The sequence below is a fragment of the Protopterus annectens genome, chromosome 5.part0 (assembly GCF_019279795.1).
Source record: "Protopterus annectens isolate FY-2018-M chromosome 5.part0, PAN1.0, whole genome shotgun sequence".
In the NCBI taxonomy this organism is placed as follows: Eukaryota; Metazoa; Chordata; order Ceratodontiformes; family Protopteridae; genus Protopterus; species Protopterus annectens.
In genome coordinates, this window is record NC_056735.1 from 1,336,385,593 (window position 1) to 1,336,401,168 (window position 15,576).

Sequence of the window (15,576 nt, forward strand, 5' to 3'; positions counted from 1 at the left end):
CTCGATCCTTGCAATAATCCTTATTTGCACTACTCAGCCCCCCACCTACATGATGTTTTCCTCAGTCTCTTCAATTTCCAAAATCTCTTCTGTCTGCATCTCTGAGTAGGTTCCAAACCCCCATAAACATGTCCGTTCCCATCTTTCTAAGGCCCCAATAATTTTATGATTGATGACACCACCCCACAGATTTACATTTTTGAATAGACTCCAATTAACCAAAATCTGCATCTGACACATGCACACACACTTGCTTCAATGCTGCATATATATATATATATATATATATATATATATATATATATATATATATATATATACATATATATACTTTATGCCTATGTATTAACGAAACCTCTAAGCAGCCTTTGCCTTCTATATCCACCCTATAAAATTCTATAGTGTTCTCTAGTGGTTCACTGATTAACTCCTTTTCACAAATCCAACCTTTTTCTTCCCCCGTAATCCCTTTTAATACCTTTTCTTACCTAGCAGTAAATTTCCTTGTAAATAGCTTAGCTTCCCTATTGCAAACTGTGCTATTGCCTGTAATTCTTTTGATATTCTACATTTTTCTTAGACTTAATTGCAGCCTCATACATATACTCTACTATTCCCTTTATTTCCATTGCCCCATTAAACAATCTGGATAAGCAGTAACTCATTCTGTTAATAAAAAATCTTTGGATAATCACCCAGACATCTGCCAACCTTCTCTTCTTTCAGATGTCTGATTATTTCCACAGCTTTCCCTGCCCCATTCTCCCAAGTCAATTCTTCCATGTCCTTCAGTCCTAATATTGAGCCTCTCGGCTTTCTGTAAGTCCCCTCTAAATCTTTCCTCTGTACTGCTCATGGAATCCTTTAAAAACTCCCTTTATTTCTGTATTACCACTCTTTCTTTACCATTCCTTCATTTTATCCCTGAGATTCAAGACTTTTTTCTGTTCTTTAATTTTTCATGCCAACAACTTGATGACTATTTCTTGCAATACTTACCAGTTTTTCTTTCAAGGCCTGTATCTCTTCCCTTATCAAGCTACGTACACTCTCTATCTGAGCCGGTGATTTATTTCAACTTCTATTCTACCTCATTAGTCTTATTTTTTTTTCCTTTTGTAACACCCCCTTCCCTTTCCATAAATCTCTTACACTGTGCTGTTAGCCTCTCTCACCATATTGTTTCAACTGCATCTCACTGTTGAGGTAGTCATTAGCATCTTCGCATTTGAATTTCCTGTCCACACATGAGTCACCATTCTTTGCATTCATCTAATTTACCTTGGTTCTTTGTAATGTCCCAGATTCCATCTCTACCCTTTTGAAACGTCTCCCCCCTTGCCCAGCCCATGAAAATGATTGCATGGTCGAATAATGCCTTTTCTATGACTTTCCCCACTTCTAACACCACACCACCCATCTCTCTTCCTCATCTGTCACACATCTTTTTTTTTCCTTCACCTTTGTATTTCCCTTAACTTATATCATCACTCCCCTCCACATTTTGTATAACCTCAAGCCATTTACAGTTTTTTGTTTCTGAGTTCACAACTTCTTTTTTTCCTCATCTCTATCTCCTACAACTTTATATCTACTGGCTCACTAGCTTAACCAATACCCCCCCCCCTGTTAACTGGATTATTTATACCCTCTCAGTCTGTGACACCACCAAATCTATGCCACTTTGGGTCCTTTTTTGAGCTGTCATACCCACCTATGCCTCCCCCACCAATGTAAAGTGATAGCCTCCACAGTCCATGCTTCTTGTAATGGTGAAACTGAGCATAAATCTCATTGGTCTCCCTTATGTTACCTTCCCTTCCTCCATCTAGAAAAGTTATCTCCTCTCTCTTTCTTTGCCTTTATCTCCCCTCAACTGAACAGTCCTCAAGCCATTCTGCCTTGTCTAGGATATACATATTTACTTCCAGTTTACCTTCTGACATCCAGCTGTCAACTAAGAAAGTTCCATATGTCAAGAGTACCCCTTTGTTGTAATTCTTGCTCACTGCCTGTAATGAAATATGAAATTATTGTCTGAGCTCATAAATCATGACTGCTCCCATCGACAAACTTCATACATGCTCAGTGTCTAAATAAAATATAATATCATGCTAACCTGGATTTTGTCTCACCATGATCTAATATTTCAGTTGATTCAACAAGAGTTGCTAGATATTTGAAACCTGTTTGGTCCACATGTTCGTCTGCATAAATCCAACTATCTGCTTATATAACAGAATCAATGTAATGTCTAGGCAGAACAACAGCTGTTGGATACAGAGTGATTAAGGCAATTTTAAGCAGTTGTAAGTGGGTTTGTGTGGGTTTGCATTATGGTAAGCGATGCTAACTGCCTGTTAAATATGCTTAAAGACTGTTAGCCGGTAAATTGCTTATTCTGTGTAGGTATTGCTTACCACTATGCAAACAGGCTTAATCCCGCTTACTACTACTTAAAAGTGCTTACTCCCACATACCCCTATGCTAATTTCTTTAAAAGAAAAGAAAAAAGGAGTGATTGGAAAGTAGTGAAAAAAGGAGGCACAGAGTGAAAGACAATAGGGAACATAGCTAGTGATGTGCAGGATGCAGGAGGGTGTAGGGAAGGTCCATAGCTGTCCATTTTTTCTACAGCAACAGCTGTGCATATGTACTGAATTTGGAGGTAGATTTGGACACTCAAAGCCCTGACAGAGGGGTGAGGACAACAATAATGTGTTGTGAAGCCAAGTAGACCAGATTACATTTATCCAGTGGACACATGTGTGAAATGAAGTTATGTATGGGGCAAAATTTTTTTTGGGAACAGATTGCCCTTTTTTTAAGGTGAGAGTGGGTTGCTGAGGAAGAATAGTAGGTATATTTGGGGAGGCAGGTTAGGATGGAAGACAGACAAGACAGCATACAGGGGCGGTATATGACACATGTGGGGGGTAAACAGCTTGGACGGGAATGTGTGTTTGGAAATCGGAAGCCCATGAGTCCCTAAATGGAAACAGTGGGATTGATGTCCCCACCCTTGGGCATTCACCACTGCACCTTCATGGCCCCAATGGTGGCTGTGCTGGGAGCTGAGCAGGAGGGGCAAGCTGACCCTCTAATTGTGTAACGTAGCCCTCAAGCTGGCATAGCAGATCACACTCCCTTCAGAGCTTGCTATGCACCAATCCCCGGACCTGATTTTGGGTGACAGGATCCTGTCAGAACCTGCTCCCATTGGTAGGACCAGCCCCATCCCCTGTGGTGGTTCCACCCAAAGGTGGTGCAGGACCAGCAGATGAGGAAGTCCTGGAGTGGTTCCCAGACATGCTGTGGCTCAGTGCCATGGCCCGATGAGATGGGAGAGGTGGGTCCACTGGAACCGGCCTTCCCAAACCTGCTATGGTGTTGCAGTTTTAGAGCATATGTGGGTTAGTAGTAGTCAACACAATCCAGGATTAGTTATAACAGCATGCATAGATATTCCCTTTAACCCAAAACACCAGATTTGGAACAGTTGCACAGCAAACAGAACACAAGCAGATATGGAACCACAGTGGCCATTACAAAAGCAGGCATGTTACATTGATAGCAGCAGGCCATCAATGATAGCATTTCAACATGGAACATTAATAGAAACACATTTCAATATTTGTTGAACAATAGGATATATGTCCCAACAGTAGGCTTGGTGTAAACATACCCATTGATTTGTGTGTTTAGATTATTGTTGCAGATATGGTGTTGGGTGGGAGAGCAATGTCAATTAACTTGTATATCCTTGCAGTATGAGGTCCTCTGACCTTTTTTCCTGGTTATGTCTTCCAGGTACTATGTCACAGGAACTCCTGCCTGCTTTCACAGCAGAAAAAAACAATATAATAATCCATTTTGAGGTATTCCATCATGCCATTATATTTGGGAACAGGGCTCATGATCTGCAGGAGAGGACTGCCCTGTGGAACGAGCTTGTCCACAGGGTGAATGATGTTGGCCTGCATAACCGCAGTTAAGAGCAGGTGTGGCATTGGAGCACTGACATGATCTGCCACGTCCGTCAGCATGCTGCTGCTGTTAGGAGTACCAGCTAGCCACAGGTGTGGCTCATGACATCCAGCCCCCACTGACACATGCTGAGGAGTACCTTGCCAGCCTTGGGGTATCCACCTGCCAGCCAAGCCAGCAACTTGCAGATAGCATTGTGGAGGTAGGTGCCACCCTCACAATGGACGAGGAGCATCCAGGTAAGGTCCCAGGGCACATTAGTAGACCACTGTTGCTTATCCATCTTCATCTGTAAAGTATCTTCATGCATATGTCAGATAACATAGTCTGTTGCTGCAGTGTAGTAATGAGCAAATGTACATAATCTCTAGTATTGTGGGTTTGTAATGTTAATGTGCTGAAATGCTGTTCCCACCCTGTACCAATGCCACAGGTGTAGCTACTGACATTATGTCTCTCACGCAACTATGTAGGTCCCTCTTGTACACAACTAGGGCAGCAGCCTATAGCTGGTGAGTATGGAGTTTTGTTCAGGTTTGCCAATACACCAGCCATGTTATGGCCATGGTAATTGCCATGCATGCATTTAACATACCTACCCATAATGCACGCTGTACATGTTCACTCATTGTTGCTGTTAACTGCACTGCAACACAGGGGTCACCATGGTGGCATATCTGAAGGGTATCTAAGAGTCCTGCAGTATACCTAAGAACCTGTCAGTGCAAGATGTGTGGACAGAGATGAACATAATGGTGGGGCAAATGGCCTACAGTAGGGACATGTCTGAAACATTACCCTTATACAGTGGCTACAACACTGTCGACACCACTATTACAATGGCAACTGTTCCTGATGTAAACAACCGCAAATCAAAATACCACATTCCACACCTTTTACAACCTGAATGTGATCCTAACATGAGTAATGAATGTGTAATAAGGAATCCTATGCTGGGATAACAAATATGGGGAATTCATAACTTACTAAACACTGGAAACATGCGTGCACACATTCCAAATAACATATTGTGGAAGCAGCTTGTAAGGTGCTGACAGCATTCACTCTTCTTGAATACACACCTTCCAAGTACAGAGCCTCAGTGTCCTCAGTGTCACACCAAGTGATGGTCTGCTGTCCAAGAAGTATGTCCATGAAATTTTCCCACTCACCTGCATCAGAGGCAGCTGTGGCTTGCACACATCTTACAAACCATGGAATGGATTCCCATATCCGAAAGGTAGCACTCAGAAGTGGGAAAAGTAGCCTTATCTCACCATTGCATATACCATGGCAAACAGTGCAGACAGTCATGTATGTGTGCATGAAGCATGGGACAACATCAATGTAGAGAATAGATGCCCACCCAAGACAGATGACAACACATGTTGCAAACTGGTCATGGAGGCTGCCCAGACACATGCAGCAACACTGAGGGACTTGCAGGAATGTCTAGCAAGTACTCTCTGTGGAGTGCCTGTGTCGGCAATTGCCTGGAATCTGCATACATGTGGCCTATGGGTTAGGGTAATCAGATGGAAGAGTTACTCCACAGGAAATATCATCCAAGGCTGATACCTAAAGACAATATTAATAAAGATACCTGTGGTGCAGAAACAACACCTCACTCCACCTCAAGCCCACCATCCCCATTTTTACCTTGCTGGTGCCAGTGTACACCTTTAGGTTTGCTGTTCATTAGCAAGAACTAGGCCTCTGGACATGGCATTCTGAATTTGGAACACTGCAAAATAGCATTCATGTGTGGCCCATAGTTGTCAAGCACCTGCAATAAGGCTGAGGATGGGGAGGTGTGTCATCCTGAAACACAACAGTGAACTGAAGCATACATCCAAAGCTCCGTAGGAATGGCCGTATCTGAATGCAGTCAAGGTCATGAATTGTGCCAGACATAACCCTGACTCCACAGCAATAATGAAGGCACTGTGTGACCTCCAAAGGCTGTGCACATGAGCTGACCTTCAGTCTGGCAGAGTTTGGGGACATTTGTAGGGCAGAGTGACCAAATCATGGCAAGTGAGGATGGGCCATGCTAGTATACCACTTCCTGGAATAGTGACTGCTGTAGTTCACTAACAGGTGCTGCAACAAACCATTGTGTTCAGGGTGTACACACTTATCCAACCCACATATTGTATGCATCTCATGCAGCATCTGCATGACTGACACATTTGTTTGATACTGAATTTGATTGCACAGGTCATATGTCACATATCAGGTTTGTGTAATGTTAACATATGCAGTATTGTAGCCCCATTGCATATCATGGAAGAGGCTGGCATGTCAGCAAGGGTGTGTACACTCCTCATATCCACATTAAGCTTTGAAGATTGCCAGTGTAATTGGATTTTATTGCTCGTATATGCACTGCTGATGATGAGATCTGCAAATCAGAGGTCAGGCATTAACTATTGAAATCAGTTCTCATATCATTCCAGGTATGTATCAGACAAACACATAGGGGCTTTGAGCAACAGAGCAAACATAACTGCCACACATATACACATTCAGCAATGGTATGTACACTTGTGAGCTATGGTGCACAGCACATGCCAGGGTGCTGTACAGGTGCACAGCAATACTGCGTACATGGGTGGAGTGTGTTCCAGGGGCATCACCTACTAACACAACTCATGCATCACAGAGATGTATAATGTTGGTAACAAGGATTGAGTATAGCTGCAGTGCATGCTGTTGAGTGCCATATGTCATGCATGTTGACTGTTGGGTAATGAGAGGTCTGTGTAATATCTTTGTGCCAACTCACCTGTAAGTGTGTTTTATTTGTATATATATATATATATATATATATATATATATATATATATATATATTTCTCTGTCTCTATCTCTCTCTGTCTCTCTCTCTCTGTCTCTCTCTCTCTCTCTGTCTCTCTCTGGATATTCTTTGGTATTGGACTACACTGTGAATTGGGCTAGTATATGTAGGGTTAGTGTGTGAGTGGCAAATATGATGATGACTTTTGTGCACATGGGCCATCAGCTGCACTATTACTTAGGCTTACCATTATGTCACTGTGACTGTGTTGAGATTGGTTGCGGGTATGCACTTTCACACTGGTGTCTTTTTCCCCATGCTGTTACACACCTGTAGTGCCTGCTATATTTGCAATTACATGTGTATTCCCCCATTGGTAAATTGGGTTAGTTTTGTGGCAGTCTGCCTGTAGTGTAGGCAGTGCTTGGTGACATGCCCAACAATGCTGTTACACGCCTGTAGTGCCTGCTATATTTGCAATTACATGTGTATTCCCCCATTGGTAAATTGAGTTAGTGCTGTGGCAGTCTGCCTGTAGTGTAGACAGTGCTTGGTGACATGCCCAACAATGCAGTGTATTTACCCTAGTGTGATGTTATGTCCAGATATTTGTCTGATGTACTCTTGACTGGCCACCATACATGTTGTGTGTTTCTGAAAAAGCAGTGGGCTGGTGTGAAGATGTATGTCACTAACTAGTGTGAAGTATGTAGCTTGGGCTCTCTGCTCTTCCAGTTAATGTGTTAGGACAGACAAGAGGGTGTGAATGCATCAACTGTATGAGCTTATCTAGTCCAGCATTGTGAGATACCCCCATTTTCATGGCTCTTGCACTAAGGCATTCTGTGTATACCTCCTGACTGACCAGATTGTTTCAGACTATCCATGTTCATTGCTCATATTGCTTCTGTATTCCATAGAATCATTACTGTGATTTGTGTGGTACTTCACTATGATGATTTTATGATGTCTCTCAGTAACTGATGGCATACATGTCAGTCTCAGAAGAGCCTTCCCTCACAACATGTATGGTGACACAACCCCTGTCACTATTGCAACATTCTACATTTATAACTGCAATACTTACATTAAGTTGGCTTGCACTAAGAGGTTGCGAGCTATGGTGCTGAGGTATGACTCCACTACATGTTATGGGCATATGATTTATATATATATAAAATATATGTGTGTGTGAATGTACATATACATATCTATCTATCTATCTATCTATCTATCTATCTATCTATCTATCTATATATATATAGAGAGAGATTTTAACATTGACTGGCTCACCTGTAATTCTCTGACCCCAACTAACCACTTAAATCTTTTTGGCTTCTATCAATTAATAACTACTCCTACTAGAATTCACAAACCTAATAGTAAAGAATCTACCCTTGATTGGATCCTTATCAATAGCCATCCTAACAACTATACTCCAGGAACCCTTCCTGATAATATCAGTGACCATATGCTTACTTACATTATCAGACAAAAGGTTCACATTCCAAATACTCCTAATCTTATAACCTTACGCTCAAAAAAACACTTCAATCCTGACAGTTTTATAAACAAACTAAAAGCATGTAATTGGTCACCACTAACATATCTGGAACTTAATGAGGCTGTAACCTACTTTAATACTAACTTTATTCAAATACTAAATCACCATTCTCCACACCGCTCCATTAGAATAAGAACCAAATCTGCCCCTTGGCTAACTAAACAAACTAGGCAGAAAATGCTACTTAGAAACAAAATTTGGGCTAAATGGAGAACTACCAAATGCCCATCTGATCACCTTCTCTTCAAACAATTAAGAAATGCTACCAAGAGAGATACCCTTAGGGATAAAAAAGACTTCTACTTAAACCTCCAACAAACTTCACAACATACACCAAAAAAATTCTGGTCAGGAATTAATAAACTTCTTCAGCCAGGAAACACTACTACTCCCACCCCTGTAGGTTTCAACCAAAATAATTCCAACCTAATCCCTGATGCCTTTAATAAATACTTTACAGAAGCCATTCAATCTCTAGCAAACTCTCTACCACCTTTACCTGCTTCACAATTGAATACCTCTAATACTTCTTCCCCAACCTTTCATTTACACCCTGTTCCAACATCTCTTATTTACAAACTTCTTACCAAACTAAAACCTTGTACCCCATCCGCTGACCATCTCCCATCTGAATACCTACAGATTCCTGCACAAGCCATTGACTACCCCATATCTATCCTGATTAACAGAACCATCACCGAAGGCAAAATCCCTACCTTATGGAAAATATCACATATTATCCCTCTACACAAAGGTGGAAATTCAATTGACCTCTCTAACTACCGACCTATTGCCTTACTCTCCCCATTAGCCAAAATAATGGAAAAATGTATTCACAAACAAATTCTTAACCACCTTCTACAAAACAACCTACTAGCCAACTGCCAACATGGCTTTAGACCATTTCATAGTACTACTACTGCTCTTCTCTCCTTCACTGACACTATAAACAAAAACCGCAATAATAACTCCTTTTCCTCTGCACTATTCTTAGACCTGTCAAAAGCCTTTGATATGGTTAATCATACCCTACTTCTTGAAAAACTAAAGCACCTTTCTCTCGACCTACAAGCATTACAATGGTTCAGATGTTATCTTCAAAATAGACAGCAAGCTGTACTCTGGGATAACAATTTGTCTTCCTTACTTCCGTTAATATTGGAGTCCCTCAAGGCTCAATCTTAGGTCCACTTCTTTTTCCATATTTATTAACGATCTCCACTTGAACATACCCCACGCCACTTGCATTCAATATGCAGATGACTCTACCTTAATCTGTACTACCAATAATATACCCTCACTCCAATCTCTAACCCAAACTGTATTCCAAGAAGTAGAAAACTGGTTCATGCAACATCGTCTTCTCCTGAATCCAAAGAAAACAAAACTACTACTTTTTACACCAACTCATAAGTCACCCACTCCATTCTTCTCTATAACCTCCAATAATGCTACTAATATAGCACCAGATACTACCACCCGTTTACTAGGTGTCACAATCGACAATCATCTTAACTTTGATGACCATATTAACTCCACCATAAAGACTGTTAACAGAAAACTTGGTACCCTCTACAGAATCAAACCCTTCCTTACACCCTCAGCCAGGCAAACTATCACACAAACTCACCTCATTTCTACCCTTTTCTATGCCTCTGCTATATATAAAAACCTTTCAAAAAACAACATCTCCAAACTATCTACCTGCTATAATAGTATTGCTAGATTCATCACATGTTCTCCCTTTAAAACACACCACTGCCTTAACCTTAAACAACTAGGATGGTTAGAATTACAGAACCATATACTCTGTCAACAGTTACTTATGACACAAAAGATCTTATACCACCCAAACAATACCCCCATCCTCTCTAATCTGATCTCTCCATATAAAAACCTGGCTACACTACGTTCTGCAAATAAACTACTTGTCTCCTTAACTAAATCAAACAACAAGGCTGGTGACTCTCTTTTCTCAAACACTATAGGAAAAAAATGGAATCAGCTCCCTCCTGAACTATCTACACTAGCATCTGCTTCTCTATTCAAAAACCAAACAAAAGAACATCTAAAAACTAAGTGGCTCTGTCCTTGTGCTAATCAACCCTAGCCCTCCCTCTTGCCTCCAAAACTTATTTCTCTCCTCTTGTTTTATTCTTAGTAATTTGATAGGATTTGGGAACTTTGTTCTTTTTGCAATTGCCCTGGTGCTGTCTAGTGCATTTGCTTGTTTATGTCTGGTCTAGCTTTTGCCTAAATGTTTTTTAGTCACTGTTTGTTAGTCCATGTGCTTTTCTCATTTTACCTATGTTACTATGGTACTGTTGCTTTATTACTCTATTTTACGTATTTGCTTTTGTTATATTGTTATTGTTATGCTTGGAGCTTTTCTCCCCGGGCCTCTACTGAAAATGGACATGTATCCAGTTAGACTAGCCCGGTCAACAAATGTAAAATAAAAATAAATAAAAATAAATAAAAAAAAAAAATATATATATATATGTATGTGTGTGTGTGTGTGTGTGTGTGTGTGTGTGTGTGTGTATATATATATATATATATATATATATATATATATATATATATATATATATATATATATATATATATATATATATATATATATACATATGTAAATATATATCCATATCCTTGTAATGTGTAAACATGAGTGTTGTATATACCTTCTCAGCTATATCCCACCATATTTATCTGATATGTGTTTATTTAGATATAAAAACATGACTAATTCAACACTATTTTCACTAACAAGTAGTAAACAATTGTAGTAGTCAAAGCAGTTTACTACTATTCAGTATGTGTACTGAATGATATATTTGAAAAAGCAATAGACATTTTTGCAGCTCAGATGTCTTAGTGGTTAAGTGCAGTCACTGTAGTCTAGAGGGTCAAGAGTTCAAGACCTGCAAGTTTCATTTATTTTGTTGCTAGGCAGAACAAGGACTGTTGGATACAGAGTGGTTAAGGTAGTTTTGAGCAGCTTTAAGTGTGTTTGTGCGGGTTTGCCCGATGGTAAGCAGTGCTAGCGTATGGCTAAATGAATAGGCGCTTACACCATGTAGACTTCACTTACCAGTGCACAAACCTGCTTAGCATTTACAGTTAAGGAATGGTTACACCTGCTAAGCATAGCCTAGCCTTGGTAACCAATGATCACATTCCAGACTGATAAAATTTAATTAATTTTAATTTTGATTAAATTTAATTCCCTGTACATAAAATGCTTCTATGTGCTGTCATTACAGTAACAAGGGGTGTGAGTATACTGTATGGAATACCTGGCTATAGATGGGTAGTACCACAATCTGTTCTCTTTGGATTTGTTTCATACATGTGTGGTATCTCAAGTTATATGCAGTCATACTTGCTTGTTATACCAGCTACAGTGCACTGGTTGACAGAAATAGTTTAACACATATGGTATCATTATGTTAGCACTTTTTACAGTGCTTTTTCAATTAAGAGTATATTACAGATTGTAGTACTGGAACCATACACCCCTGCATGCAAAGATAGACTCTGAGTACTGAGTATCTTGTTCTACATGTTTTAGCTGTATGTTTATATGTATCTCTTATTGGATATTAATCTGATATATTGATATTAACTGTATACTGCTATGTTCTTTGGACATGTCATTGGTGACTGCTGTCATATAGTAATGGCATACCTTTCAGTTTCAGGTGTGTAACTTTCAGAACATTCATCCTAATGCATAACTTGTTGACTATCTACCTTCTGTTTGTCCTCTGTACAGATGTGCAGATGTCAGGTATTTCTATGTCCATACCACTATGTAGGTGCCCACATTGTAGTGTGCTCTAGAGCTGGACACTACTGCTAGTTTTGACATATGTGACATTCCTTAATGTGGGCCTTGCCTGTGTGTGGGACATTACAGAGGTGGTGGCCTACAATTTTACATACAGCGAGTGCCAATACATGACAGGACATGTGGAGACAGCCAACCAACATGGGGGACATATCCCCATATTTGTGAACAGATTCTATGTCATCAGTGCTCTTATACACATGGTGGATTGATAGCTTGGCAGGGTTTGTGTGGACATGCATTTACTGTGTGTGATGTCATGACTCAGCCAGATGTCTCTGATATACCTCTCCACTGGCACACTGTCCACAGACTGACCATGTCTGCATGTCATGTTTTGTGTTCACCACACATTTTGTGGCCTTGGTATATCAGTTGTGGACTTTGGGGAATGCAGTCAATAATTACTCACATCTATTGGTATTACCAACATCATATTCCTCATCAAGGATGTTGCAACAAACCCAGTGACATCTGCAACTGTCTCAATGTATGACAGCAGTATTTCCAATCTACCCCTGTGTTTGTGAATTTGTTCCCTCCTAGTGATATAGGGGTTGATGCTGAGCTTAAAGAGTGGGGAATGTTATGGAAGGCTTTGGCAAGATCAATGTAGGCTGTAGGTGTCACTTTGCCTTCATCCACAGCTCAGGTGACTGACTGCAAGAGGTTGACCAGGTTGAATGAGCAGGTATGAACTACCCTTCACAAATGTAAACTGTGTGGGATCCTGAGTCTGCAGATTCCCATATCCATGTTTATTAGGTGCATGATGATGCATTCCATTGATACACATGACAGATTTGTCAGGCAGTTGGGACCATATTTCCCAGGGTCTCTAGTTACACCTTATTTGTGGGGAGGGATGACTGTAGCAGTGCACAATTCAGTAGGAACAAAGCCTGGGATGAGGTTGTGCTTTAACTGTGTGTGATGTAATGACTCAGTCAGACTTAGCACAGGTAAGGTGCCAGGTCACTCTGTAGTTCATGTAGAACACAGCCAGGGATATTCTCAGGTCCCATAGATGCTGTATTCTTGGCCTTGGACAGTGGTGGTGTAACCTGTGCTGTATTAATACTGGGTGCCTGGTGGTGTACTGGTATTGTGATTAGTCCTTGGGGGGAGGGGGGGGATAATATTTGCATTCTAGATGCCAGCCAGTATATTGGCATTATTTGTTTGCTCATTCTGGGAGATACCATTGTCTAGTTACTCAGTTGCTCAGAACAATTCTTGGTATTGCCATGGAGATTCTTTACATAACTCTATGAGGCCTTGTGGTTGTCTTTACTATGTGCTCCAAGTCTGTTCTCACAGCTAACTTTGAAGTATTTGATGAGGGGATCTTAACTATTCATTGAGACTGATAAGAGTTTATTTCCTGTCTTGGGACTTCACCTTAATCCACATCAGTTCCCTCCTTCTGTTGTACAGTTTCTTTATGGCAGGGCACCATCAGATCAGCTTCCTTTTATCAGAGGTGAGGGTCCTGGTTGTATTGGGTAAGGTGGTGTCCATGCATTTGTGTATAGTGTATTGTTTGATTCAGCTGTAATGCAACTAGTCTCCATTTACATGGCTGCTATGAGATTAGCCACCTCTGCTTTTATGAGACCATAGTTAGCTTTGGAAAGGCTTTTCATGGTGGTTACTTGCTGTGCAGCGGGGGTAGGATGGCTGTGGATTTCCAAAGGTGATTACTTTGTGTTCAACTATGACAAGTGAGGTGTTGACTATTGGTGTAGAGCAACAGTCACCCATGTTAGGAAGGACCAGGTAGATGTGATGGCCATGTGCATCGGTACATGAGCAGCTTTCCCACTTAATAATGGGGGTAGTTGAAGTCAACCAGTGTGAAAGTGTTAGGTTGGACACTAATATTCTCCAGGGTGTTTATGGACATGGAGTGTGAGTCTTGGGAAATGTATGGGGTTCTATCTCAGGTGTGTGCATCCTTTATGAATATGAAAATACCACCAGCTTTGGAGCTTTGGTCTATGTTCTGTAGCCAAATGTTGTGGAATTATGTATAGGCTGGTACAGCAGGGGTGATTCCTGCTGCCTTTGTCCAGGTCTCTGTTACAGCACAGATGTCATTGTTCCCCATTTTAAGGAATACTTCCAGTGAGAGTTTCCAGATGTAGAATTTCAGTGTGTAGCAGCATGACTCTTTGATTGCCATGTCTTTGTAGCTGTCATATTTCTGTATATTTCTGTATATATATATATATATATGCATATATGTGGATATGAATGTGGATGTATATCTCTCTATGTATATATGTATCATGTATATGCTTGTCTACATATATGTATCTCCATAGATATATACATGTATTTATAGACTACCTGACTGATTCTACAGACTCATTTCCCTGTGTTGGGTGACTGTACTAATGGATATGTTTGGGATGTCATCACTATTTTGTAGGTCTCAGATGTGTAATGGTACATTGCTTTGATCATAGTTTACAAGGCCCAGGGTCCAGGACTTGGCAGGCCTTATGTTGTAGCAAGGCAAAACATTTCAGCTGTGGAGGATGGGATAAGGGCTATAATTACAAGAGGTCCCTAGTTTGGGCCCCTTCACCTCCATTTACACTACCTTTGGTCAGATGTTTTGCAGTGATGTTCAGAGTGTGGATCTGATATATATATATATATATATATATATATATATATATATATATATATATATATATATATATATATATATACGCACGTGTGTGTGTGTGTGTGTGTGTGTGTGTGTGTATATATATATATATATATATATATATATATATATATATATATATATATATATATATATATATATATAATATACACACACACATATATATGTACATATACATATATAAATACAATTTCCCTACTGTTGAATGACTGCGCTGCATGATGTGTGAGAAAACATCAGACATACCATTAGCTCAGAAGGCTTAGTTGTAAATTGCTCTGGCTATGGTATGCTGGGTCCTGGGTTTAAGACTTGCAAGGGCTGATTATTTTGCTGCTGGGCAAAACAAGGGCTGTTGGATACAGAGTGATTAAGGCACTTTTAAGCAGTTGTAAGTGGATTTGCACAGCAGTAAACAATGCTAACTTCCGGTGAAATATGCTTACAGACAGCCGTAAAAGTGCTTAATTTGTGTAGGCATTGCTTAGCTCTGCACAAACAGGCTTAATCCCACTTACTACTGCTTAAAAGAACTTCTTCCTGCTTAACGCCATGCTAATTTCTTTAAAAGAAAAGAAAAAAGCTGTGATAAGAAAGTGGTGAAAAAGGGGGCATGCAGAGAGAAAGATGATAGGGAAAGTTGCTAGGAATGTGCAGGATGGGTGTAGGAAAGCTCCATAGCTGTCCATTTCT